The following is a 25,483-nucleotide window of genomic DNA, read 5'->3' as shown; positions in this document are numbered from 1 at the left end:
AGAAAGGACCATAAATATAATCAAGTGTGTACTCTAATCCTATCTTTTCTTGGATTCACTCCAACTTCCCAGCCACCTCCAGTGACAGCTCCCTACCTCCCATGTAGTCTATTCCATTTACTCAATTTACTCCGCAAACCCTTCTCTTCGTCAGGTACTGGGTGGGAACCTAAGAAACATGGGTAATCAAGATTCACTCCCCTCTCTGGGGGAACTCAGAGAAAAGGACAACTCTCTTAGAAAGTTTCTTTCCTGGCAGATTCTACCTTCTAGTTTCCTGTCTAAATTCTCTTATAGAACAAGGCTGATCTCTCTTCCTATGCTGCTCACACCCCAGATGTTTGTAAAGCTAATCATAGCCTTTTGGGGTTTCTTATCCCCTTTTTCTTTTTTTCTTTTTTTTTTTTTTTAACCTGATCTCACTCCAAGTTCCCTCTTTATCCTGGTCCAAATTTAAGAAACTTGAAACTTGTACTTTTGTGTTATTTTTCTGAAGAGTTATTATGTCATATCTTTACCTTTACTCCATAATTCAATACCTGGGGAATTAGTGTTCATTATATATAGTTAGATATTCTTGTTCATATTTTTTTGTTTTGACTTAGTGTTTCCTTTTTTTAAACTGTCTTCATTAAGGAGTTAGTATGTGAAGTGTATAATTAGCTTTGGAAACAATAGACTAAAGAGCCATGTAATCAATTACCTTGCCAGGCTCAGCAAACACTAGCTGGTTACAACGATAAAAGCATTTATCCAATGAAAAGACAGAATAAAATAATAATGCATATGGAAGGAAGCTCGCAAGTTGATTTGTGCTAAGTGAAATATAAATATATGATTTCTCCAAGATAAGCAACGGTATAGAATCTGCTTTTATGGATACTATATAACATCCAGTCCAAATAATAAGAATTTTTTTTCCCCAGTAGCCCATTACTCTTCCAAAGTAGTTACATTAATTATGTGTTCACAATCCCCATCCAATTTAACAGTCAATATATTTAATGAACATGTTATCTTCTTGGCCAGGCATTTTTGTGTAACATTTGAATATAACTGTATTTACAGTATCAAAGTCTTAATGCAATTTGACATGTTTTCCCAAGTGAGTTGCAGAGAAGTGACAGGGGGGAAGGCAAGAGGTTGTTTTCTGTGAAGAGGGTGACTGACCTTGGTCAATTCAGAATGGAGACAGCTGTGAATTATAATGGGTTCCTCTGATAATTGTCATATTTAAACTAAACTGATGATATGATAGCTCAGGGAATAATTCCTGGTGCTTTGCAAGTGTTGTGGGCAGTTTGCTTCCCTGCATGATGTAAGATAATTTTTTCTCCTTAAATCTTTTCTTTAAGCATGGGTAACTTGAAATAGTGTAAATGGTTTTGCAGTCAGATATGTCCGACTTTGAATTCTGATATGAATCAGGACAATTCAATAGTTTTTTATTTTGCACGTTACTTAACTTTTCTAATTTGGTTTTTAAAAATTTAAATGGATTATAATATTTCCCTAATAAGGTTATTGTGAATTGAATTAATACAATGTGTGTGTATTATTGTCATTGTTCAATGTTCATATATATATAAATATATATATATATAAATATATATATAAAACCAACTAACAAAAACCCTTACTTAGTAGGTATTTAGTAATGTTAGAGGCCAAATTCCCCATCATGTGTTCCCTTTCTTTGCAATCCATTCATTTGCCTAAATTACTTCTCTCTTCTTTCATATCTGACATTTATTGGGTTAAGTTTTTTTGATTCTGCTTCTGAAATGCTTTTCAAATTAGTTTCACCACCTCCATTCTTTTTGGCAGTGCCTTAGTTCAGGATACTATTGTCTTTAGCCTAGATTATTGCATCAAGTTTTTAACTAAGGTTTTTCCCTCCCTCCAGTTCCCTTGGCACTTCCAGTACATCATCCACACTGTCCAAAGATTCTCAAAACACTTTTTTTTTTTTTTTTTTTTTTTTTTTGCAGTACACGGGCCTCTCACTGTTGTGGCTTCTCCTGTTGTGGAGCACAGGCTCCGGACGCGCAGGCTCTGGACACGCAGGCTCAGCGGCCATGGCTCACGGGCCCAGCCGCTCCGCGGCATGTGGGATCTTCCCGGACCGGGGCACGAACCCGCGTTCCCTGCATCGGCAGGCGGACTCTCAACCACTGCGCCACCAGGGAAGCCCCTCAAAACACAATTTTGACTATGGCAACTTCTCTTGCGTAAGTACTATTAATAGCCAGTCTTCACTGCACAGATCTTGTCTTCTTCATCTTTCATCTCCGATATCAAACAGGGTGTTCTATGTTATCCACCCTCTTCCATTAGCTTCTTTAACTTTCTGTTATTGCATTAGGTTATAGCAAACTTTCTGAACAAAAAATGGCTTTTGAACATATTTTATTTTTTTAATATTTATTTATTATTTATTTATTTTTGGCCGCACCAGGTCTTAGTTGTGGCATGCGTGCGGGATCTTAGTTCCCCGACCAGGGATTGAACCTGGGCCCCCTGCATTGGGAGCATGGACTCTTACCCATTGGGCCACCGGGGAAGTCCCTGAACATATAATAAAGATGTTCAGCTTCACTTAGAATGAGAGATCTGAAAATTAAAACTACATAAGATATTATTTTTCATCAGTTTGGCAAAGATAAAAAAGTTTGACAATACATTATTTTGGCTAGGGTATGGGGAACTATTCTCATACGTTGTTGATGGGAGCATAAATTAGTACAATCTTTTTGGAGAATAATTTGACAATATGTATCAAAAATGACCATAACTTTGACCCAGCATCCTATTTATCCTACAGAAATATACATACAAGATATATATGGAGAGTATTCACTGCAGCATTGGAACAGCAACAGGTGGAGAATAACCAGAATGTCTATCAACAGGGTGATGGTTATGTAAATTGCAGTATATCCACAAAATGTAATTCTAAAGAGTCAAAAAGAATGATGCAATCTCTGTGCAATGATTTTTTTTTTTTTTTTTTCCTTTCTTGCGGTATGCGGGCCTCTCACTGTTGTGGCCTCTCCCGTTGCGGAGCAAAGCTCCGGACGCGCAGGCTCAGTGGCCATGGCTCACGGACCCAGCCGCTCCACGGCATGTGGGATCCTCCCGGACCAGGGCACGAACTCGTGTCCCCTGTATCGGCAGGCGGACTCTCAACCACTGGGCCACCAGGGAAGCCCGTGTGCAATGATATTTTTTAAAATCTCTAAAATAAAATAAAATGCAGAGCAGTATATGTAGGATGCTATCATTTGTATAAAAATTTTAAAAGATACATATGCATGTATATTAAGTATTAAAACATCTCTGGAGTAACATACAAAGGATTGAAAAGAGTGATAACCTCCAAGGAGGTAAACTAGGAGAGACTTACACTTTATGTTCTTAACTACTGTTTGAATTTTTTTTTTCACCAGGCACACATATTATTTTTTTAAAAAAACCCCAGAGTAATGGCTAAACAAACTATGGCAGATCACCTTGATGATATATGAGTCTGGTACTGTGCTGAATTCAAAACAGTCCTATGAGATGGCATTGTTCATCTCTAACAAAAAGCTAAACTGATGATGGATGAGATGGAATGTCTGGACAAGGTCCCCATGTCATTAAGAAGCAGAAGGGATATGAGCCTGGCCCTACCTGGCACCAACTCCCTGCAGCCTGCCTCGGAAGTACCTAAATTGTGAAAAATACCCTATTTTATTCTAGGTATAACTCTGCATGTCTGTGCTGTTTTTTCACTAGATTGGAAGCTTCTTGAAAGCAAGAGCCATTCATCAGTTTATCATCAACTACTATCACAATGGCTGGGGTGTGGTAAGTGCTCAGTAAAAGTTTGTTGATATCAACAGATGATTTTCTTTTAGCAACCAGATATTTATGAGATGTAAATGCTAGAACCTGTCATCTTTTGTAAAAGGTAGAATATTTTGTTTTAATTTTTTTCGGCTACACCACACGACTTGAGGGATCTTGGATCCCCGACCAGTTATTGAATCCGGGCCACGGCACTGAAAGCACCAAGTCCTAACCACTGGACCACCAGGGAACTCCCAAGGTAGACTATTTTAATTTCTGTCTTCATTGTACCAAGCAATTTAAAATGGAAAAAATTGAGCTTGCCTGGTGGCACAGTGGTTAAGAATCCACCTGCCAATGCAGGGGACACGGGTTCAAGCCCTGGTCCGGTAAGATCCCACATGCCGTGGAGCAACTAAGCCCGTGCGCCATAACTACTGAGCCTGCGCTCTAGAGCCTGCGAGCCACAACTACTGAAGCCCACATGCCACAACTACTGAAGCCCACGTCCCTAGAGCCCATGCTCCACAACAAGAGAATCCACCACAATGAGAAGCCCGTGCACTGCAAGGAAGGATAACCCCCGCTCGCCACAATTAGAGGAAGCCACGCACAGCAACGAAGAACAAAAGCAGCCAAAAATAAATAAATAAAACAAATAAATTCATTAAAAAAATAAAAAGGAAAAAGTGGAATCTTGATGGTAAACACTGTAGCCACAGAATTCAGGAGCAAGCTATTCTCTTTGATGTTTGGTTTTCTAATGCATAAGAGAATAATACGAAACATTCTAAAAACACGTGCCTCTCCACATAGCTGACAGAGGCAAGTGTGAGACTGACCTTGTGGATTATCCTGTGAAAAATTTCACTCGATGCCTTTTGTTTCTAGCTCCGTTTGGACTACTCAGAGCAGGAGTTGTTGGCCCCAAGACTGTTCATGCCTGGGGGAGCTCTGCCTCATGTCAGAGGATTTCTGGCCCTATCAGCTCTAGTGACCTGCTTCTGAGATGTACAAACACTACACTCATTGCAGAGCTTCTAGACTTTGGAAAACTGTGGTATTTAGACTCTCCAGAGCAATCAACAACTCCTAAAAGGCATTTGTTCAAAGCCAAACTGAAAGTTACTAGACATTTTCCAAAATAGTGCTTAAAGCAATACTTAGTTCACTGAATCTGAATTTATTGGTCTCCTCTAATTTCCCATCTTTTCTGGAGGTGTGAGTCAACCAATGGTGAACAAGGGTGAGGGGCTAGGATGTGGTTTGGGTCTATCAACTGGGACTTAAAACTTGGGTTTATCAACTTAGAATCTCAGAGAATTCCTTTTCCAGCATCACCTGGGCAAAGCAGAAAGGTAATAAAAATAGCACAGACTGAAAGCAGGCTGACCAGAGTTTGAAACTTGGTTCTGTCAACAACCAGTCATGTGACCTTGGGCAAATTACTTAACTTCTTTGAGGTTTTGTGTCCTCATTTTGCAATGTTGTGGTAAGAATTTGGTAGATCATCATCAGCACACTTCCAGGTGTGTTTTAGGTGCTCAATAAGTCTTGATGAGCAACATGAGTTGAATAACATACTTAAGATGACAGGCATATAGAGGAGTTTAATAAATATTAATTCCCTCCCTACTCTCTACCCTCTCACTTTCAGTTCAGGTTATATGTTGCCCTTTGGTGAATTTTTCCCCTTCAAGATTGCTCCCAAAGGTCATCAAAGACTATTTTTAGGGCTTCCCTGGTGGCACAGTGGTTGAGAGTCCGCTTGCCAATGCAAGGGACACGGGTTCGTACCCCGGTCGGGGAAGATCCCACATGCCGCGGAGCGGCTGGGCCCGTGAGCCAGGGCCGCTGAGCCTGCGCGTCCGGAGCCTGTGCTCCGCAACGGGAGAGGCCGCAACAGTGAAAGGCCCGCGTATCGCAAAAACACACACACACACACAAAAAAGACTATTTTTAACCAGAGAAAAAAAATTAAGGCAAAAAGGGAGCATGCAGTGGAAATGTATTCACTTTAGCTTCCAAGCCCCAAAGGGATGACCTTGTTTTTCTATTTGTTTGGTCAAGAATAAACCTGTGCAACGCTGTTGAGCAGAGAAAATTTTTAATTTTAGTTTTTAAAACTGTTTATAGTGTTGCAAAATAGATTAGAAACTACAAATGGAGAGCGGCCATCGCCAAACCATGCATTAGAATCTTCTTACACTTTTATTACAAAGGCACCATGGATCAGTAGCTGAGCACATAGCTTTAATCTCTGACCAACCTAGATTAGAGTCCAAACTCTGTCCCTTATTTTCCTTGTGAGCTTGGGCAATTTACTTAACCAATCTGAGCCTCAATGTGCTTATCCGTAAAATGAGGCTAATAAGAGTATCCACCTCATAACAGCACTATTTACAATAGCCAAGACGTGGAAGCAACCAAAATGTCCATCGACAGATGAGTGGATAAAGAGGATGTGGTATGTATATATATATACATACATACATACACACACACACAATGGAATATTATGGAATATTACTCAGCCATAAAAAAGAATGAAATAATGCCATTTGCAGCAACATGGATGGACCTAGAGATTATCATACTAAGTGAAGTAAATCAGACAAAGACAAATACCATGTGATATCACTCATATGTGGAATCTACAAAAATATAAATGAACTTATTTACAAAACAGAAATAGACTCACAGACATAGAAAACAAATTTATGGTTACCAAAGGGGAAAGTAGGGGGCTGGGGGAGAAAGGGATAAATTAGGAATTTGAGATTAACATATATACACTATATAAAATATATGAACAACAAGGACCTACTGTATAGCATAGGGACCTACTGTATAGTTATTCAATATCTTGTAATAACCTAAAACGAAAAAGAATCTGAAAAAGAATATATATATGTATTATATATGTATATACATATAACTGAATCATTTTGCTGTACACCTGAAACTAACACAACATCATAAATCAACTATACTTCAATTAAAAAAAGAAAAGGGTATCCACCTCATGAGTTTTGTAAGGATTTAATTAAATAATTACTATGCTTACAATGGTGTCTGGCATAAGGCTCACTCTCAACAAATTGTAGCTGTTATTTTCATCATCTCATTTAATATAATCCCGCAAGCCAGCTACCATTATTGCCTCTATTTTACGAATAAGGAAACAAGAGTCTGAGATGATGAATATAAAAGTATTTAGCATATCACCAGGCAAATAGTAAAAGCTCGAAATATGTGAGCTTAAAAAAAAAAGAATAAAAGCAATGTTCCCCAACCTGCAGATCAATATCTGTGATTAGAACTTAAAGTCGAGTACTGATCCTTTATGCTCTGCAGGCATTTTGAGTAGAAAGAGGAAACTAAAATGACCTATTAACTTGTCTATCTACTCCCATGCGCTAGGAGGATATGGCCAGAGTCCCCATACAGCTAGCACGTAGGTGCTGCACGTGCTCAGTAAATATTTGCTAATCAACTAAGTGAAGCAGTGAGCACACAGCGGCCCTGTTCTGAATCTTTCCCATCAGGAGATGTTGTGCAGTTCCCGTTCCTGACCTACCCCCTCTCTTCATTGTGACTTCCTTCCTCATCTTAAACCTTCAGGAAAATTAACACGGGACCCTCCTCGCTGAAAGATAAGAGGATGTGTGCCTTCAACAAAACACTTGAGCATTCCTGGAGATGTCAACCCTGCAAATTTCACCCAAAGTCCAAAAACTGGGCTGACCACATCTAGTTGAGAAACCGTAGTAGAGTCTTTATTAAAAGTAGGCACCTGATGGACTTCCCTGGTGGTCCAGTGGCTAAGACTCCATGCTCCCAATGGACGGGGCCCGGGTTCGATCCCCGGTCAGGGAAATAGATCCCGCATCTGCAACTAAGACCGGCATAGCCAGATAAATAAATATTAAAAAAAATAAAAGCAGGCACTTGAAAGATTGTAACATTTTGAGGGGATGAGCAGGACTCATGTTGTTTTGGAAAGGAGCATGTTTAAAGCCTGAATAATAAATAGTTAAGCATTGAAAAACTTACTTGCTTCAGTGATGCATAGTACAGGGAATGTGCCCAGCAAATGGTAGTTTTTATTACCAGAAAGAAGGGCAAGGGTTGAGGCCAAATCCCTTAATAATAAGTTCTCATATCCAAAAGCTCAAGTCCTCAGAAGATGGTCCTCAGAAACAGGATTTTATTGGTATGTTTACAAATTGCCTAGAAGACAGGCAGCTGTGATGGGAGTAATTGTGAGATTTAAGGTTAGAAGAATTTAGGTCCCAAATCCCAACACTAACATTTTTAGGCAGTGTGAATTGGATTAATCACCTGTCATCTCTGAGATTTGGGTTCCCCATATGAAAGTAATTCCCAGGATTTTTCTGAGTAACAAGAGAAACGTGGATTATAGCCCTTTATAAATTGTGAAGTACTCTTAAAAACACTAGCAAGTCCTTTTGTCTCTGGCCCTGTACCAGCGATGCCCTAAGGAAGGAAATACGGTGCTGTGCCTGAGGCGCCAGTTTTCCCATCAGATGGGCTGCAGAGATCTCCTGAACTCACAGCCACTCTTGTATCAGATGCTGAGTTACTGACAGGGTAGAAGAGGACATGAAGGGGATCTGGGACACAGGAAATTCCACATCAGCTTTCTCAGATCTATCTAGCAAGGAACTCTTCGCCATCGTTCACCCTCATCAGGAAAACTCATCTGCACTCTCAACTTTCTCAAGGAAGAAATCCCTCTTACAAAGGATCCAGGAACTTGGAGGAAAAAGGGAAGCTGGAGGAAGAATGTTATTGCTCAGCACTTTGTTTTCAGGATATTCCTGCAGTGACTTTTCATCTTCAGACTTTTTCATCTTCATGTCAGTGTGAACAGCTGGCATGTTTCATGAGATCTTTCTTACAGCAGCAGTGTGGTGTCACACACAGAGCTTTAGAGTGACTCAAGGCTTGGCTCCAAGGCCCTATCCTTTCACTAATGTGTGACCTTCAGCTGATTTCTACTCCCTTTGAACTACGGCTGCTTCTGAAAACTAAGCAAAGCCATGGAGATAGAAGAAACATCACTTCTTAGCTCAAATTTTTGCTCTCAGAAGCCACACTTTTAGTTCCCAATTAGATTTCCTCTTGAATTGGTCTCCAAATGATATTTTCTGAGTTATTCTAGTCTCCTCTACGGTTGTGACCTCCAACACGATCTTCTTAATCTGAGTACTTAGTGCCCAGGCCTGAACCCAGCACACAATATGTTCTCAGTACATGATTGTTAAATAACCAATTATAGGTATTAACTTAAAACTCATTGTAATCTCTTTGAGTGAAGCCCCCAAATTACCCACACAGTGCAAAGCAGGTGCTCAAGAAACACAAATTGATTAATTCATCCGTTCTGCATTTATCATCTCTTCCTCCTGCTTCATTTGCATCTTCTCATCTTTGGGAAGTTGAGATTTCCTGCTGTGTTTTCTGTTTCCCAGCTGTCACCAACCACTAGTACAAACTGCCGTCTTCTTGGAAAATCTCCCCTTAAAGGTAGGGTTTCCAGGTTTAGCAAATAAAAATATATGACAGCAAATTAAATGTGAATTTCAGATAAACAGTGAATAATTTTTTTAGTATAAAGGTGTCCCATACAACATTTGGGTCATACTTATACTAAATTTTTTAACTGTTTATCTTAAATTCAAATGTAACTGAAATCTATATTTTATCTGGCAACCCTACTTAGAGGGTCTTACCCCAAGCATAGACACCAATATGAAAGCTGTCATTTCTCAAAATTACACCTTTTAGGCTCCATGCTCATTAACTAGTCAGTCCCCAAACATGCCTAAGGAGAGAGCAAGCTGTTTTATTTTCCTTCAAGCACAGGCCCTGCTCAGAGTGATATGTTGGAGAAAAGAGAATCAAGTCTCTTAGTTTCCTTGCTGATCTCAAGTTTCCTTCCTTCCACCAATGAGCTTCTCTCTCTCTCTCCTCACCCATGGGATAGGTGCTTATAGAAATATTCCATCAGCACCCAGAAATCAGAGTATCCAAACACTAAACTTTGCCACTCCCAAAACCAGTTTATCCTTCCAAATCTCCCTGCTGCTGTCATTGAAACAGAAACCTCACCTTCTCCAAACACAGGAGATGTTTTAACTTCTTTTAACGTCTTTTGTATGTCTTTTTGTTTAATGTCTTTTGTATGTCTCCTCCTTTTGTGTGTATTAAGTCACAAAGTCCTGGGTTTGTCCTTTTTTTTTTAAATTCATTTATTTTATTTTATTTATTTTTGGCTGCATTGGGTTTTGTTGCTGTGCATGGGTTTTCTCTAGTTGCAGCGAGCCAAGGCTACTCTTCGTTGTGGTGCGCGGGCCTCTCATTGCGGTGGCTTCTCTTGTTGCAGAGCATGGCCTCTAGGCACAAGGGCTTCAGTACTTGTGGCACGCAGTCTCAGTAGTTGTGATGTGCAGGCTCAGTAGTTGTGGCTCATGGGCTTAGTTGCTCCGCAGCATGTGGTATCTTCCGGGACAAGGGCTCAAACTTGTGTCCCCTGCATTGGCAGGCAGATTCTTAACCACTGCACCACTAGGGAAGCCCCTGGGTTTGTTCTTGCTGCTGTTTTTTATTTTTTGTTGTTTACCCTGCAGAAACATCTCTTGGACCTGCCTCTTCCATTCCACTTCTCCAGCCAGCCCTGCTGATTTAGTGTCATCACCTGGGGCCTGGATTGCAGCAACAGCATCCCAGTTCTTCTGGCTCCCTGCATCTGTGCAACTTCTAGTAAATTCATTGTTATATAGTGCCCTTTTCCCATCTGTGATTCCCTTTTGGGAGAGGCTGGCATGAGTCTCTATTTCCTGTTTAACAAATAAATACCAGGCTTCACAGCCCAGTCTTCAAGGCCCCAAACCTATATAGCTTCTTCTCCATGTTTGCTTTCCATAGACTGATGAAATCCAATTTCTATTTGCCAGTACCTGCTTCTGGCAACACCAACCCCATCACTGTATTAGCTTTGAGTCCCTAAATCCCTTCCTTCTCCTCCTCTGGGTCAATCCCCATCCCTTGCCTCCTTCAAAACCCAGCCCATTAGAAGATAACAAAGCCAATCTTGGGGTGAAGCAGGTCTTTCCAAACGAAAGAAAGCAAAAGATGAAAACATAAAGGGATTGTACAATAAATTTGATTACACAAGAATGAAAATTTTCTTTATGTCAAAACGTCCTATAATCAAAACAAGAGAAACTAGAGAAAATGTTTACCATGTATAACAAAGTTAATATTCTTGAAATAATTTTACAAACCAATTAGAAACAGACATTCCAAAAGAAAATGAAGAAAAGATACTAGTGTGTAACACACACACAACGTAGGAGAGGCCAAGGCCGAAAACATGAAAAACCATAATACTTCAGTAGTAATAGAGAAATGCAATTAAGATAAAGATGAGCTTCCCTTTTCCTTTATCAAATGGGCATTTTTAAAAAGGATGATGGGACTTCCCTGGTGGTCTGGTGGTTAAGAATCCGCCTGCCAATGCAGGGGACACGGGTTTGAGCCCTGGTCCGGGAAGATCTCACATGCCGCGGAGCAACTAGCCCGTGTGCCACAACTACTGAAGCCCACGCACCTAGAGCCTGTGCTCGACAACAAGAGAAGCCACCACAGTGAGAAGCCTGCGCACCGCACGAAGAGTAGCCCCCGCTCGCCACGACTAGACAAAGCCAGCGCGCAGCAATGAAGACCCAACACAGCCAAAAATAAATAAATAAATAATAATAATTAATTAATTATTTAAAAAATTTTTTAAAAAGGATGATGGTGTCGATATGAGTGCAAGAACAGGATTTTTCACACATGTTTTAGCAATCAATTTCAGGGTGTTTCTTGTACTTCTTTAAAATTGCATAGATTTGAAAAAATATTACTTTTTTACCTTATTAACAGTGTTTCCCAATTTTTCTACAGTAAATATGTATCCTTTTTATGGTTAACAATATACACAAATGCATTTTTTAAAATCCTATAAAAATTAAAATGAAGATGAGGAGAGAGAAGAAGGAAAGTACATTATCTTAACTCTGAAAGACATGGTTTGGGAATCCCTGATGGCCAGTAACTAGCTGTGATTAACCTCTCAAGTCTAGAATCCTCACCTCAGAGAGCTGTTTTTAAGATGAAACCAAAAAAATGGTGTGTAACCTGTTGCCACGGTACCGGCATTTTGTAAACATTCAAAAAATGGTGGCATCTATTATTATTCTGTTGTATCCTCAGCATCGAGTTTCAGTGTTCTGCGTATAGTAGGTGCTAAATTAAAATATCTGACTGATGATGTGATTTTATCTGGACCTTTAATATTTTTCTCTACTGACCCCAGACTCTCTTTCCCCTTTTCCTTTCCTCCTGCCTCTTCCACATCTGTCTAGCCATCCCCTTTCTCCTTCTCATTACACTCCATGTCTTATGGAACAATATTTCCCAAGTACTCTGAACAGCATTTTTCAAAATGCAACTCCCAAAGCCACTGACTTGTCAGCCTTACCTGAAGGTCAACAGCAATGACAAAGGTTGCCAGTCTTCTCTTCACTCTTTTACTAATATCTGACCTGAAACTCACCTGTCCTCGGGATGCTTCCTTTGCTTGACTGTACCTGAGTCTGCTCACATGAGTGCTTCCTGGTGGCTTGTGAAATGTCTGGCTGCTGGCCTTTTCTTTCCTCCAGGCTGAAGCTAATTCTATGTTTCTTATGATGCTTCCTGCATGTTCGTGTTCATCAGTCTTGAAAATTGTTTACAGCATTTACTAGTCAGCAAAATATCCCCCTTCCCTTTCTTGTCTTCCCCCCTTCATCCCTTCCACTTCTTCACCCTCTCCTCCTGAAAATATAATTATTAATTTTTTTTTCTCTGACATAAATTTGTATTTGCTTTGGGAAAGTAGGATGAATGCTTTTGTGCCTATGACCCATAGGCACAATATTGACTATATGTCCTTGTGTTATATTGATATTTCAGAAACATACACTAAATACTTTAGGGCAACTGATAAGAGATAATAACAGCAGGATGTGATGCTGCAACAAGCTCTGGATTCTCTCCCTCATAACCTCATAGCTGTTAAAGTATGTGATTATGGGATGTATCATTAGACCAGGTTTGAATTCTGTCTCCAATACTGTACAAGCACAGGCAATTCACCCATCCTCTCTGAGCTTTAGCTTCTTCATCTATAAAAAGAAAATGATAACATCTATCTCAGAAGGTGAGAATTAGGGCTTCCCTGGTGGCGCAGTGGTTGAGAGTCCACCTGCCAATGCAGGGGACACGGGTTCATGCCCCGGTCTGGGAAGATCCCACATGCCGCGGAGCCGCTAGGCCCGTGAGCCATGGCCGCTGAGCCTGCGCGTCCAGAGCCTGTGCTCCGCAACGAGAGAGGCCACAGCAGTGAGAGGCCCGTGTAACGCAAAAAAAAAAAAAAAAAAAAAAAGGTGAGAATTAAATGTATGTAAAGCATGTAAGAGACAATCTAACACAGAGTAGGAGTAGGGACACTCTAACATAAAGAGAAATGTGAATTTCCCCCTCCCTTTCCAAATTCATTCATTCCATGGGGATTTATAATCCAATAGAAAAAACCAAGACCTGCATAGATGAAGTAAACACTAAACACAGTCAAAATGAATTTATCAAACACATAGCATATACCATGTGCCAAGCACTCTACTAAAAGCATTTTGCAAACATTACCTAATTTAATCTTCACAACGGTTACTATTATATCTCTGTTTTAAGATGAGGAAACTAACATCCCACAGGTCCCACAGTTAGTAAGAGGTGGAGCCCAAGCAATCTGGTACCAGTGTTCATGTTCATAACCACTGTGTCGTACATTTCTCACTCATGCCTTGCACATAGTAGGAACTGAAGAATTATCTTCAAGTCTCTCCTAGCCTTTTTGACCAAATCAAAGAGTAATGACCACACATTCCTGGAAAAGCACACCTTACCTAGTCTTTGATCAAAACAATTGACTACTTTGCAGACAGGCTAAAACTCCAACCCAGTCTGGTGCAAAGGAACCAAACTGGGGTATTTTTTTTTTACTGTCAATAGGCTAGCTCCCCTAGGGCCAGTGACTCTGTAATAATAAATACCCTAGGTTGTGAAGAGGTTGACATTTTTTAAAGGTCCCTTTGGACTCCACAGATTTTTTCAGAGAGATATCATTTGGTAAGCCCCTTTAATATTTGTTTTCTCATTTAATTCTCACAGCTACCTTATAAAGTATCATTTATAGATCTAATTTATACTGACAGAGAAACTGGGGCTCATAAATGTTCAGTTCCCCAAGTTCACCCTAGCCAAGAAGTATTTAGGATTTGAACTTTGGACTGTCCAAAGCCACTGAAGTTTCCACTATCCTACTCTTAGAAATGGCAATATCTATAAGGCTGTCCTTATCATCACTGGGTCCAGATGCCTCACCTGTGGACTCAGAGTTCTGACTACTTGTGTGAACCCAGTGTGCACATTTGGAAGTACTCTCTGTTCTCAATCAACAATGAAGGAGTAACTCTGGCAATAACATTTTCTCTTAAAACAGAGCATTTAGAGTAAGTCTTCAGGACACCAAAGTAGTAGCTGCAACTTAAAGCCATGATAAGGGGCAGAGAACATTTTGTTCTAGCCAGTCTGTGACTCTATCCGTCAAATTAATGATTCCAAAAGACTTTGAAGGTTCAGACTGCTATAGAAAGACTAATTGGAAAAGCCCTGGACCTTGATTGTATTTAACCCTGATTCAGTAATATTAACTGCTTGCCTTGCTGGGTAAGTTTTGTTGTGAGTGCCTCTTTAAGACATTTGAGGATGTGGCTAGGAATATGGTTGACACCTCCGGTGTTGATATTTCCTATTGAAATCATTATGGACACCGACTTAAAATTTTTTCTATTGAAGTATAGTTTATGCACAATATTATATGAGTTTCAGGTATACAACATAGTGACTCACAATTTTTAAGATATACTCCATTTATAGTTAGTATAAAATATTGGCTATATTCCCTGTATTGTACAATATATCCTCATAGCTTATTTTTTGTTTTTTTTTTGTGGTACGTGGGACTTTCACTGCTGTGGCCTCTCCTACCACGGAGCACAGGCCCCGGACACGCAGGCTCAGCGACCATGGCCCAGCCACTCCGCGGCATGTGGGATCTTCCCGGACCGGGGCACGAACCCGTGTCCCCTGCATCGGCAGGCGGACCCTCAACCACTGCGCCACCAGGGAAGCCCGCTTATTTGTTTTATGCATAGTAGTTTGTACCTCCTAAAACCGTATCCCTAACTTGCCCCTCCTCCATCCCTCTCCCCACTGGTAACCACTAGCTTGTTCTCTATATCTGTGAATCTGTTTCTTTTTTGTTATATTCACTAGTTTATTTATTTATTTATTGGCTGCATTGGGTCTTCATTGCTGCACATGGGCTTTCTCTAGTTGCAGCGAGCAGGGGCCACTCTTCGTTGAGGTGTATGGGCTTCTCACTGCAGTGGCTTCCCTTGTTGCGGAGCATGGGATCTAGGCGTGCAGGCTTCAGTAGTTGTGGTGCACAGGCTCAGTAGTTGTGGCTTGTGGGCTTAGTTGCTCCGCGGCATGTGGGATCTTCCTGGACCAAGGATCGAACCCGTGTCTCCTGCATTGGCAGGCGGATTCTTAACCACTCCACCAGCAGGGAAGTCCCTACTTTATTTTTTACATTCCACATATACGTGATATCATACAGCATTTGTCCTTCTCTGACTGACTTATTTCACTTAGCATAATGCCCTCCAAGTCCATCCATGTTGCTGCAAGTGGCATTATTTCATTCTTTTTTATGGCTGAGTAGTATTCCATTGTATATGTTTACCACATCTTCTTTATCCATTCATCTGTTGACACTGACTTTTCTTGAAGTAAACAATGCAACCCCTAGAAGTTCCACAAATTTATGTTTTTAAGCAGAACCTCAGCTCTATTCAAAAAGAAATTCCGAAATTATTCCATCTCAAGGCTTCTTTTTTTTTTTTTCCTGTACGCGGGCCTCTCACTGTTGTGGCCTCTCCCGCTGCGGAGCACAGGTTCCGGATGCGCAGGCTCAGTGGTCATGGCCCACGGGCCCAGCTGCTCTGCGGCATGTGGGATCTTCCCGGACTGGGGCACGATTCCGTGTCCCCTGCATCGGCAGGCGGACTCTCAACCACTGCGCCACCAGGGAAGCCCCAAGGCATGTTTTTTTAAGTTAACTGTATTGAAGTATAGTTGATTTATAATATATTAATTTCTACTGTACAGCAAAGTGATTCAGTTATACATATATATACATTCTTTTTTGTATTCTTTTCCATTATGATTTATCACAGGATATTTTATATAGTTCCCTGTGCTATACAGAGGACCTTGTTGTTTATCCATTCTATATATATTCAATAATAATTTGCATCTGCTAATCCCAAACTCCCAATCCATCCCTCTCCCAGCCCCCTTCCCCTTGGCACCCACTAGTCTGTTCTCTATGTCTGTTTCTGTTTCGTAGATAAGTTCATTTGTGTCATATTTTAGATTCCACATATAAGTGATATCATATGGTATTTGTCTTCTCTGTCTGACTTACTTCACTTAGTATGATAATCTCTAGGTCCAACCGTGCTGCTGCAAATGGTACTATTTCATTCTTTTTTATGGCTGAGTGGTATTCCATTATATATATGTACCACATCTTTATCCATTCATCTGTCGATGGACATTTATGTTGTTTCCATGTCTTTGGTATTGTGCCACAGTGAACACTGGGGTGCATGTATCTTTTCTAATTATTGTTTTCTCCGAATATATATCAAGACATGTTTGTTTTTTTTGCGGTACGTGGGCCTCTCACCGTTGTGGCCTCTCCCGCTGCGGAGCACAGGCTCTGGACACGCAGGCCGAGCGGCCATGGCTCACGGGCCCAGCCACTCCGCAGCATGCGGGACCCACCCAGACCGGGGCACAAACCCGTGTCCCCTGCATCGGCAGGCGGACCCTCAACCACTGCGCTACCAGGGAAGCCCCCAAGACATGTTTTTAATGAGAAAATTATCTAGGTCTAAGGTGAAGATCAAGCTAAGCATAAGAACAAATGGATTCTGAACCCTCATTAACCTAGATATCACCTATTTAGACTTGGTGATAATTTTGACTGCGTTTAGGGTAAATTAATCTTAGCTTAGCAAACCCTTTCTTCTTAAGACTAACTCACAACGTGGAGTTCCTGGATACTTAATGGATCTGTGAAAGTGGTTATGGAGGTTTCAGAACAATTTCCAACCTCAAGTGGGACCTATCAGGCTAACTCACATGTTAACTTTGGTGTTGTAATGATCTATTCAGTGTGACAGATCAGCTCCAATGGGCAGTCACAGATGATCTTAACTATTTAAATAAATAATGAAACAAATAATTATCATGAATTATTGTAGTTTGGTTGACAACATTTTTCAAAATTTGGGATACATGGTGTTAGGGGGTGGGGTCTATGTGTACAAAAAAGAAGTCCTTGATGGTGAAAAGTTTGGGAATTACTGTCCTAGAGTATAAATTAACAAAATCAGCAAGACCACAGAGGGATGTGTAAAATGTAGTATACTTTTATGTATATTACCCAAAAACTCGAATGGGAATAACTGAAATGTAACAGTGGTTGTTTTTGGTTTATAGTCTGTAGGCAATTAATCATTTTCTTGTTTTCTGTATTTTTTGGATTGTATTTAATGAGTGTGCATTAATTTTTAATTGTAACTACATATAGGTTTTGTAATTTAAAAATCAGATCATGATTTCTAAGCAAGTATTTTAGAGAACGCTAACCTATACACATTTATGTATTATTCTTTTAAAAAGTTTTATTTTGTATTGGAATATAGTTGATTTACAATGTTGTGTTAGTTTCAGGTGTACAGCAAAATAATTCAGTTATACATAAACATATATCTATTCTTTTTCAGATACATTTCCCATATAGGTTTTTACAGAATATTGAGTAGAGTTCCCTGTGCTATACAGTAGGTCCTTGCTGGTTTTCTGTTTTATACATAGTAATGAATATCTGTTAATCCCATACTCCTAATTTATCCCTCCCTTTCCCCTTTAGTAACCATAAGTTTGTTTTCTATGTCTGTGAGTCTGTTTCTGTTTTGTAAAAAAGTTCATTTGTATCATTTTTTTTTAGATTCCACATATAAGTGATATCATATGTTATTTGTCTTTCTGTATTATTAACATGTTTCATTTAATCAGGTCCTTAACACCACTACATTTTCCCCTATTTTATCCAACTGAGACCCAAAACGTATACCTAGAAGTATTTAATACTTTTAGATTGATGGTGAATGACCTCTTGGGGGTCTGAATTTTGATATTGGCTTGCAACATCCAGAAAATAACATCAAACCTGTCAATTGATTGGTAATAATCTAAAAGCGGGTAGGCCGGGGACTTCCCTGGTGGCACAGTTCTTAAGAATCGCCTGCCAATGCAGGGGACACGGGTTCAATCGCTGGTCCAGGAAGATCCCACATGACGTGTAGCCATAAGTACTGAGCCTGTGTGCTGCAACTACTGAAGCCCGCATGTTCTAGGGCCCATGTGCCGCAACTACTGAGCTCGCATGCTGCAACTACTGAAGCCTGCGCGCCTAGAGCCCCTGCTCCGCAACAAGAGACCTTGAGGGTAAAGTCTGTGACTGTTTATCTTTGTATTCCCAGCATTTAGCCTAATTCCTGGTTCATGGCCAGGCTCAGTACATGTTTGCTGAATTATTAGCAAGATGACAGGTCTGATGCTGTGATTTGCTTCCCTTGGTAGAAATAAAAACCATAAAGATACTCTGGATTACTTGTTTTATGGGAAAAAAAAATAGTGTATTGGACCAGGTGAAGGACAACCTGGATGTTAGTCCCAATCCCAGAACTTCCTACCCAGTGAAGTATATTCTTTGAATATTTTTCACCTCTTTGAACATCTATACCCTCATCTATAAACTGGGATATGATGATCTCACAGGGCTGTAATGAGTATCAAGTCAGCGATTGTGGGTAAAAGCTTTTTGTAAATGACCTAGTAAGCTTCAGGCAAGAACAAATTTAAAACTGCTCAAGTTCTGAGTTTGTCCTTTTTAAGGCAGCAATAATCCCCAGAAAATTCTCTTCCCAATCCTCTGGGCACAAAGATAACTATGCTATAGTTCAGGTCTCTTCTTATTCCTAGAGCCTCCGTGAGGTGAGGCAGCTTTCAAATTTTGAGGCCCCTCATCTTGAATCAGTCTTCTCCCTCTGATGTAGCTAGTATTAGGGATATCTAAATTTCATTTAGGATTAACATTTGTGAGAAGGCTTTTCCTTGCTCCTTGCAGATTCAATACTGAAGAGTGGCCAAAAGCTGAGGCCTCCTTGTGCTTGAAACCTGGGCTAAATGGCTCCAGCACATGGAATACCCCTCCCCTCAGCCTCTGAAAACTGGGCCTCTTAGTACCGTGAGAAAGAATGTAACACTCATGTCGTTTTTCTCCTGTTCTTTGAGTCTCACCTTGATTTGCTCTAGCAGGCTAAAGAATTTAGCCACTAAGTCAATGAGAGGGAGTCCTTAGGATTTAAAGACTTTTGGGAAGGGTAGAAGAGGGGGCACCGGGGAAGATTACAAATGAAAGAAGTGCCTTCTAATTGGTTACCCTTAGGGATGTTTTCATGGGCCTCACCTAGGGCTATACTTAGGATCAAATGGAAAGATGGGATCATTAACTCTGCCCTGGAATGCAGTCTAGCAGCACTGATGAGATGATTGCTACCCTCTGATTCCTCCTGGCTGGCTGCTCACAGAGGCTCTGGTTGTTGTTGGGAGCTGTGAGCATTTTGCAAATTTCTCCAGTGTTCCTACTGCTTCTGTTTTCATGATAGTTGTAACTACATTTTCCCCTTTATGGGAGAAAGGACCTTTTTCCTTTATGGTGCCTCTAATCTCAGATTAGGTTTTTGGACCTTAAAGATTTCCTTTCCAGGCCATATGTGTCCCCACAAACACAGGAACAACTATAACATTCAGTTGTTCAAACCTGCTCCATTCAGACGATTTCTACCACATTGGCCATATTCAATCTTATGTATTAATTCCTAATCTTTGCCCCCATTATTGCCCCCACCCAGAATGCTCCTCCCTTGTTAATCTTAAATCATCCTAGGAACTTCTCTGGCCATCCAGGGGTTAAGACTCTGTGCTCCCACTGCAGGGGGCACGGGTTCAATCCCTGGTCAGAGAACCAAGATCCTGTATGCCGTGATGCCAAAAAAAAAAAAAAAAAAAAAAAAATCCTTCTATAACCAGTTCTCAAAAGCCGTCTCAATTTAATCCAGATTTACTCAAGCTACTATGTATTGTGTAGTAAGCAGTGTATTAGATTGTGGAGACAGAAAGTTTAAGGAAATGAGAATGTGGTTCCTGACCTCATGGCACTCACATTCTTGGAGGGAAGGAAAGCAGGAAAACTCATTGAATAAAATGTGATCAGAGATATCACTTTTAGCCACATGGGAAATACACATGACTGAAAGGGTTTGGGGCAACTCATATATCTTCTATGAAACTGTTTTGAACCATTCAAACTCACACTTACGTATATTTACTGGAAACTCATTATACTCAGAGTCAGTTTAGTTGATGTTATTTTTGTGTCACAATCAGATTTAAGCCCCTTGAGTTTAAGAACCATATTTTTTTGTATCCCACCAACGGCACATAACACTCAATAATATTTATTTGGCTTAATAGTTGGTTGCTTGATTTGGAGAAGAATGGAGTTGAAGAAAGAGCTTGGATTGGGGAATCCGGCAGCGCTGAGTTCTAATTTTAGCAGTAGCATTTGTTAGTGGTAGACTTTGGCAAGGCATTTAGCCTCTCTGAGTCTCAGTTCTTCTTCTTAAAATGGAGATGACAACACCTGCCTCTCAAGTTGTTATGATTTTATTAGATAAGTGAAATGTTTGGATTTAAAGTAAAATTCTTTCTTCTTCCTCCTCCTCTTTCTGATAGGACTATCGGAAAAAGGATGATCCTTTGCACCTACCTCTTCACAGCCAATGTAACCATATTTTAAAAAATGAAAAATACGGACATAGGCTTTAAAAACTTTTTTCCAACTTATGAAAAGTCTTGCAAAAGCATAAAAATTAAACCATATCTAGTGACTCATGTAATTACAAGATGTAAGTTTCACAACGGCAAGGATCATGTCTGTCTTGTTCAATATTGTGACTTGCTTATCTCATACTAGGTATTCAATAAAAATCAAAGGAAGAGATGAATAAATTGATAATAATAAATTTATATAAAAGAAATATAGCAATTCACAAAAATTAGTTTAGAATATCTGGAATATTTGAAATTTGGGCTGTCTCAGAAAATCCAGATCAAATCTTTATATTTCTGACCCCAATATGACTGCCTGTGGCACAAACCCATGGGTCTAATAGAGTTTGATTTAGGACAATTGGCAATAGGATTTCATAGTGAAGAAGTTGTTCCTGACAGCTCTGTAGCTGCAGGCAGAATAGGCACAGAAGGGCAGTTTCTCACACAGTACAGTCTGAAAGTGCCTCAAAATATCAATTTTGAAATGAACAGGAAGAATATCATCTAGCCAACTATCTGGAGAAAAGTGAAGCTTTCGACCAGTTAAGGGGATAGCACCAGGTTTCTATGATATTTTCTAGTTTCTAAAACTATTTTCTAGTTTTCAGAACACTTTTATACACATACTGTCATTTGATCTCTACAACAACTGTGTGAATTAGGCAATTCAATAAACATTTGAGCATTTTCTAGGTCCCAGGTACCGTGCTTATTACCATAAGACATAAATTTGGATAAGTCATTGTTTTTTCTTTCTAGTAATAATAATAATTATCATTTTTTGGGTTCTTACTACTTGCCACGCACTATCGTAAGTTATTTTTTGAAATGTATCATTTAATCCTCAAATAACCTGTGAAATCGGTATTATTATTATTATTTGTTTTAGACATACAGAAAATGATGCTTATAGATGTTAATAACTTGTCACAGTCACACAGTTAACAAGTAAGACTGACAACTAAATTAATAAGTAAGATATGGCATTCTAACCTGAGCTTACCTGACTCCAGAGATCCTGTTCTCTAAACAAGCTACCAGAAAATCCTAGTAAATAATTTGACTAACAGTTGCTCACTGCTAGAAATGGGTCTCAAGTCCTATGTGAAATAAAATAGGATATAATAATTTAAAAATTAAAAATGTTAAATGGTTCTTGTTAAACAGGCATTCCTTATGCCAACTTTTTTTTTTTCAATTTAGTTTTTGTTGCGTTGGGTCTTAGTTGCTGCACACAGGTTTTCTCGAGCTGCTTCACGTGGGGGCTACTCTTCATTGCGGTGCACAGGCCTCCCATTGCAGCGGCCTCTCTCATTGCGGAGCACAGGCTTTTAGGCACGCGGGCTTCAGTAGTTGTGGCACACAGGCTCAGTAGTTGTGGCTTGCGGGCTCTAGAGCACAGGCTCAGTAGCTGTGGCACACGGGCCTAATTGCTCCACGGCATGTGGGATCTTCCCAGACCAGGGCTCGAACCTGTGTCCCCTGAATTGGCAGGCAGATTCTTAACCACTGTGCCACCAGGGAAGTCCCCTCTCAGGTTTCTTGACTGAGGTTACACAGCTAGTAAGAGCAAAGCTGAGATTTCATTCATTTTTTTCATTTGTTTATTCATCACTTCCAGGGAAGTCCCTATGCCAACTTTTTTGGAGGTTATTGATCAAAATTTGAAATGCTTAACACTTGTGCCAGGAATTCTGCTTTAGTAATTATCAAATGAATCCAAGTAAGCAAATATATGATAACATTTTAGGCTGAGTTCTTCCTGAAACAGTCCTTGAGACAAGGATTTGAGTGTAAGTGATTTATTTGGATAGTGACCCCAGAATCACGTGTGAGGGAGTGGGGAAATGAGAGAGGGAAGGGTAGGTGCAAGATTAATTAACAGATCACTACTGTGGGCAACAGGGGTTCATTCCTACTCAGGGGAACTATACAGAATTTGCCTCAGAGGTGTCTTACCCAAGAAAGTTGAGGTAGTTATCCACAAATTCCCATCCATCATTGGATGGTGAGCCGCTGGTTGTTAATGCCTGACCCATGCATGATGCAGGCTCTCTCCTCCCACTCAGAAAGTCTAAGGCCAAGTCACAGGTGCCTGAAGCAGAAAGAGATCCCCTAGTGTAAAAAAAGCATTGAGGGCCTAGGGAATATCTGTGGGGCACTGACAGCTCTGTTGCAGTATATTAATACTCTACAATGGTGTAGTATATTTAGTGTACAACTATTTTTAGTGTAGTATATTTAGTGTATATTTCATATACAACCTAAATATACTATTTTTTAAAAAATAAATTTATTTATTTATTTTTGACTGGGTTGGGTCTTCGTTGCTGCAGGCGGACTTTCTGTAGCTGTGGCTAATGGGGGTTACTCTTTGTTGTGGTGCACGGGCTTCTCATTGTGGTGAGCACAGGCTCTGGGCATGCGGGCTTCAGTGGTTGTGGCACACGGGCTCAGTAGTTGTGGCTCACGGGCTTAGCTGCTCCACCGCATGTGGAATTTTCCCGGACCAGGTCTCGAACCTGTGTCCCCTGCATTGATAGGCGGATTCTTAACCACTGTGCCACCAGGGAAGCCCCCTAAATATACTTTAGAGGGAATTGGCTAAAGTTTTCTGAATAACCTTATGGCAAAGAGATATAATTTCTGTTAAGCTTTTTCCAAGACTTAAAACTGGGAGTCCTTAACCTAGTCTGGAGGGTCAGAGAAGGCCTCTTTAGGAAAGTGACAGTAACCATGTGTATGTTGTAGGGAGGGAACGCTGAGGGGAACAATTCAAGCAGAGGAAATGACTTTTTTAATTTTAATATTTATTTATTTTTTTTGGCTGCACTGGGTCTTTGTTGCTGCACACAGGCTTTCTCTAGTTGTGGGAATTGGGGGCTACTCTTCACTGTGGTGCGCGGGCCTCTCATTGCGGTGGCCTCTCCTGTTGCGGAGCACGGGCTCCAGGCGCGTGGGCCTGAGCAGTTGTGGCACTCAGGCTCGGTATTTGTGGCTCACAGGCTCTAGAGCGCAGGCTCAGCAGTCGTGGCGCATGGGCTTAGCCGCTCCGCGGCACGTGGGATTCTCCCGGACCAGGGCTCGAACCCATGTCCCCTGCATTGCCAGGCAGATTTCCAACCACTGCGCCACCAGGGAAGCCCAATGACATTGTTAAAGCCCTGAGAAAAGAAGATCCTTGGAGCTCTGCTTAAGTGGGGGGCAAATTAGAGAACCAAGGCCGACTGGCTTTCTGCGGCTCAGGGGGAGGCAAGGGCCAGAGTCGGTGGGAACTTGTAGGATTAGGGACTTGATGGGGCACTGGGAAGCCATGGAAGGGTTTAAGTTTTTGCAGCAGATGTTTAGCATGATGGCTCCGCCGCAGAATAGAGAAAGTGGGGAACTACACTACACTGCTTGGCCTCTAAGTTCTTTGGCTAAATGAAGAATGTGAGGCTGTCAAGAATATATTCCAAGGTCTCTAACAGGCTGATTATTGTTGTATTTAAACAAAAGAATGATATATTCATTTCAGGTAATCAGAGATACTTTCCATTTTTAATACCTAACTTGATTTAACAAAGGACCTTGTTAATGTAAATTTTTAACTGTCCAAGAGCTTTGCACATAGAAAAGACTTCATAGGTATTGGAGTTATTAAAAATGAATATTCAATATATTAAGATGACAATTGAAAAAACTTAGTTTTCATTGTCTTTGAACTTAATATATTCAATTATTTTATTTATATACCTAGAAAATGTCAAAAATTGCCTGATGAATGTTCAATCAACTTCACTTGAGTAAACAAATCTTCATCAAACAATTATACTTAATCATGTTTCTTTAAACATTTAAACTGAGTTTATAAATTTAGTACATTCTATTTCTTTTAAACACTTTAAATGCTTGCCCTCATAAGCAAAACTTTCCAAGTTCTTAGTTCTCTTAAATATTGCAATAATATTTATGAACAGTAAGATTATTTTATGTAAAAAATCAGTTACTCAATTACACATTTTTGTTTGAAAATTGTAAGGTTATGTATCAGATTCTCTAAAATGTTAAATTCTCTCAAATTACAAATACTCCTTTTTATTTATTTTTGCAGTACGCCGGCCCCTCACTGTTGTGGCCTCTCGCGTTGCGGAGCACAGGTTCCAGACGCGCAGGCTCAGCGGCCACGACTCACGGGCCTAGCCACTCTGCGGCATGTGGGATCTTCCCAGACCCGGGCGCGAACCCGTGTCCCCTGCATCGACAGGCGGACTCTCAACCACTGCACCACCAGGGAAGCCCAATACTCCTTTTTAAAAGTGAATTACCTAAACTGATATAATAGTCAATTTATTTAAATAAAACCACTCATTTCAAAACAATGAGAGTTCTTTGAGCATATCATAAAAGGTGTAAAGTCTATTATCTGAGGCATAGTGTTACAATTCTTGTTCAGAGG

General features: G+C 40.3%; 1 long non-coding RNA gene across 1 annotated transcript; it reads left to right on the top strand.

Annotated features, from left to right (window-relative positions):
• The first annotated feature begins 1,996 nt into the window (after positions 1-1,996).
• LOC132429637 (uncharacterized) lies at positions 1,997-25,306 on the top strand. Its single transcript, XR_009520380.1, has 3 exons — positions 1,997-2,231; positions 3,781-3,852; positions 25,139-25,306. It is a non-coding gene; the product is annotated as an uncharacterized lncRNA (long non-coding RNA).
• The last annotated feature ends 177 nt before the right edge of the window (positions 25,307-25,483 follow it).

The sequence above is a fragment of the Delphinus delphis genome, chromosome 8 (assembly GCF_949987515.2).
Source record: "Delphinus delphis chromosome 8, mDelDel1.2, whole genome shotgun sequence".
Lineage (NCBI taxonomy): Eukaryota > Metazoa > Chordata > Mammalia > Artiodactyla > Delphinidae > Delphinus > Delphinus delphis.
Note: the sequence above shows the minus strand (reverse complement) of the source record. Positions and strands in the feature narration are given on the sequence as shown.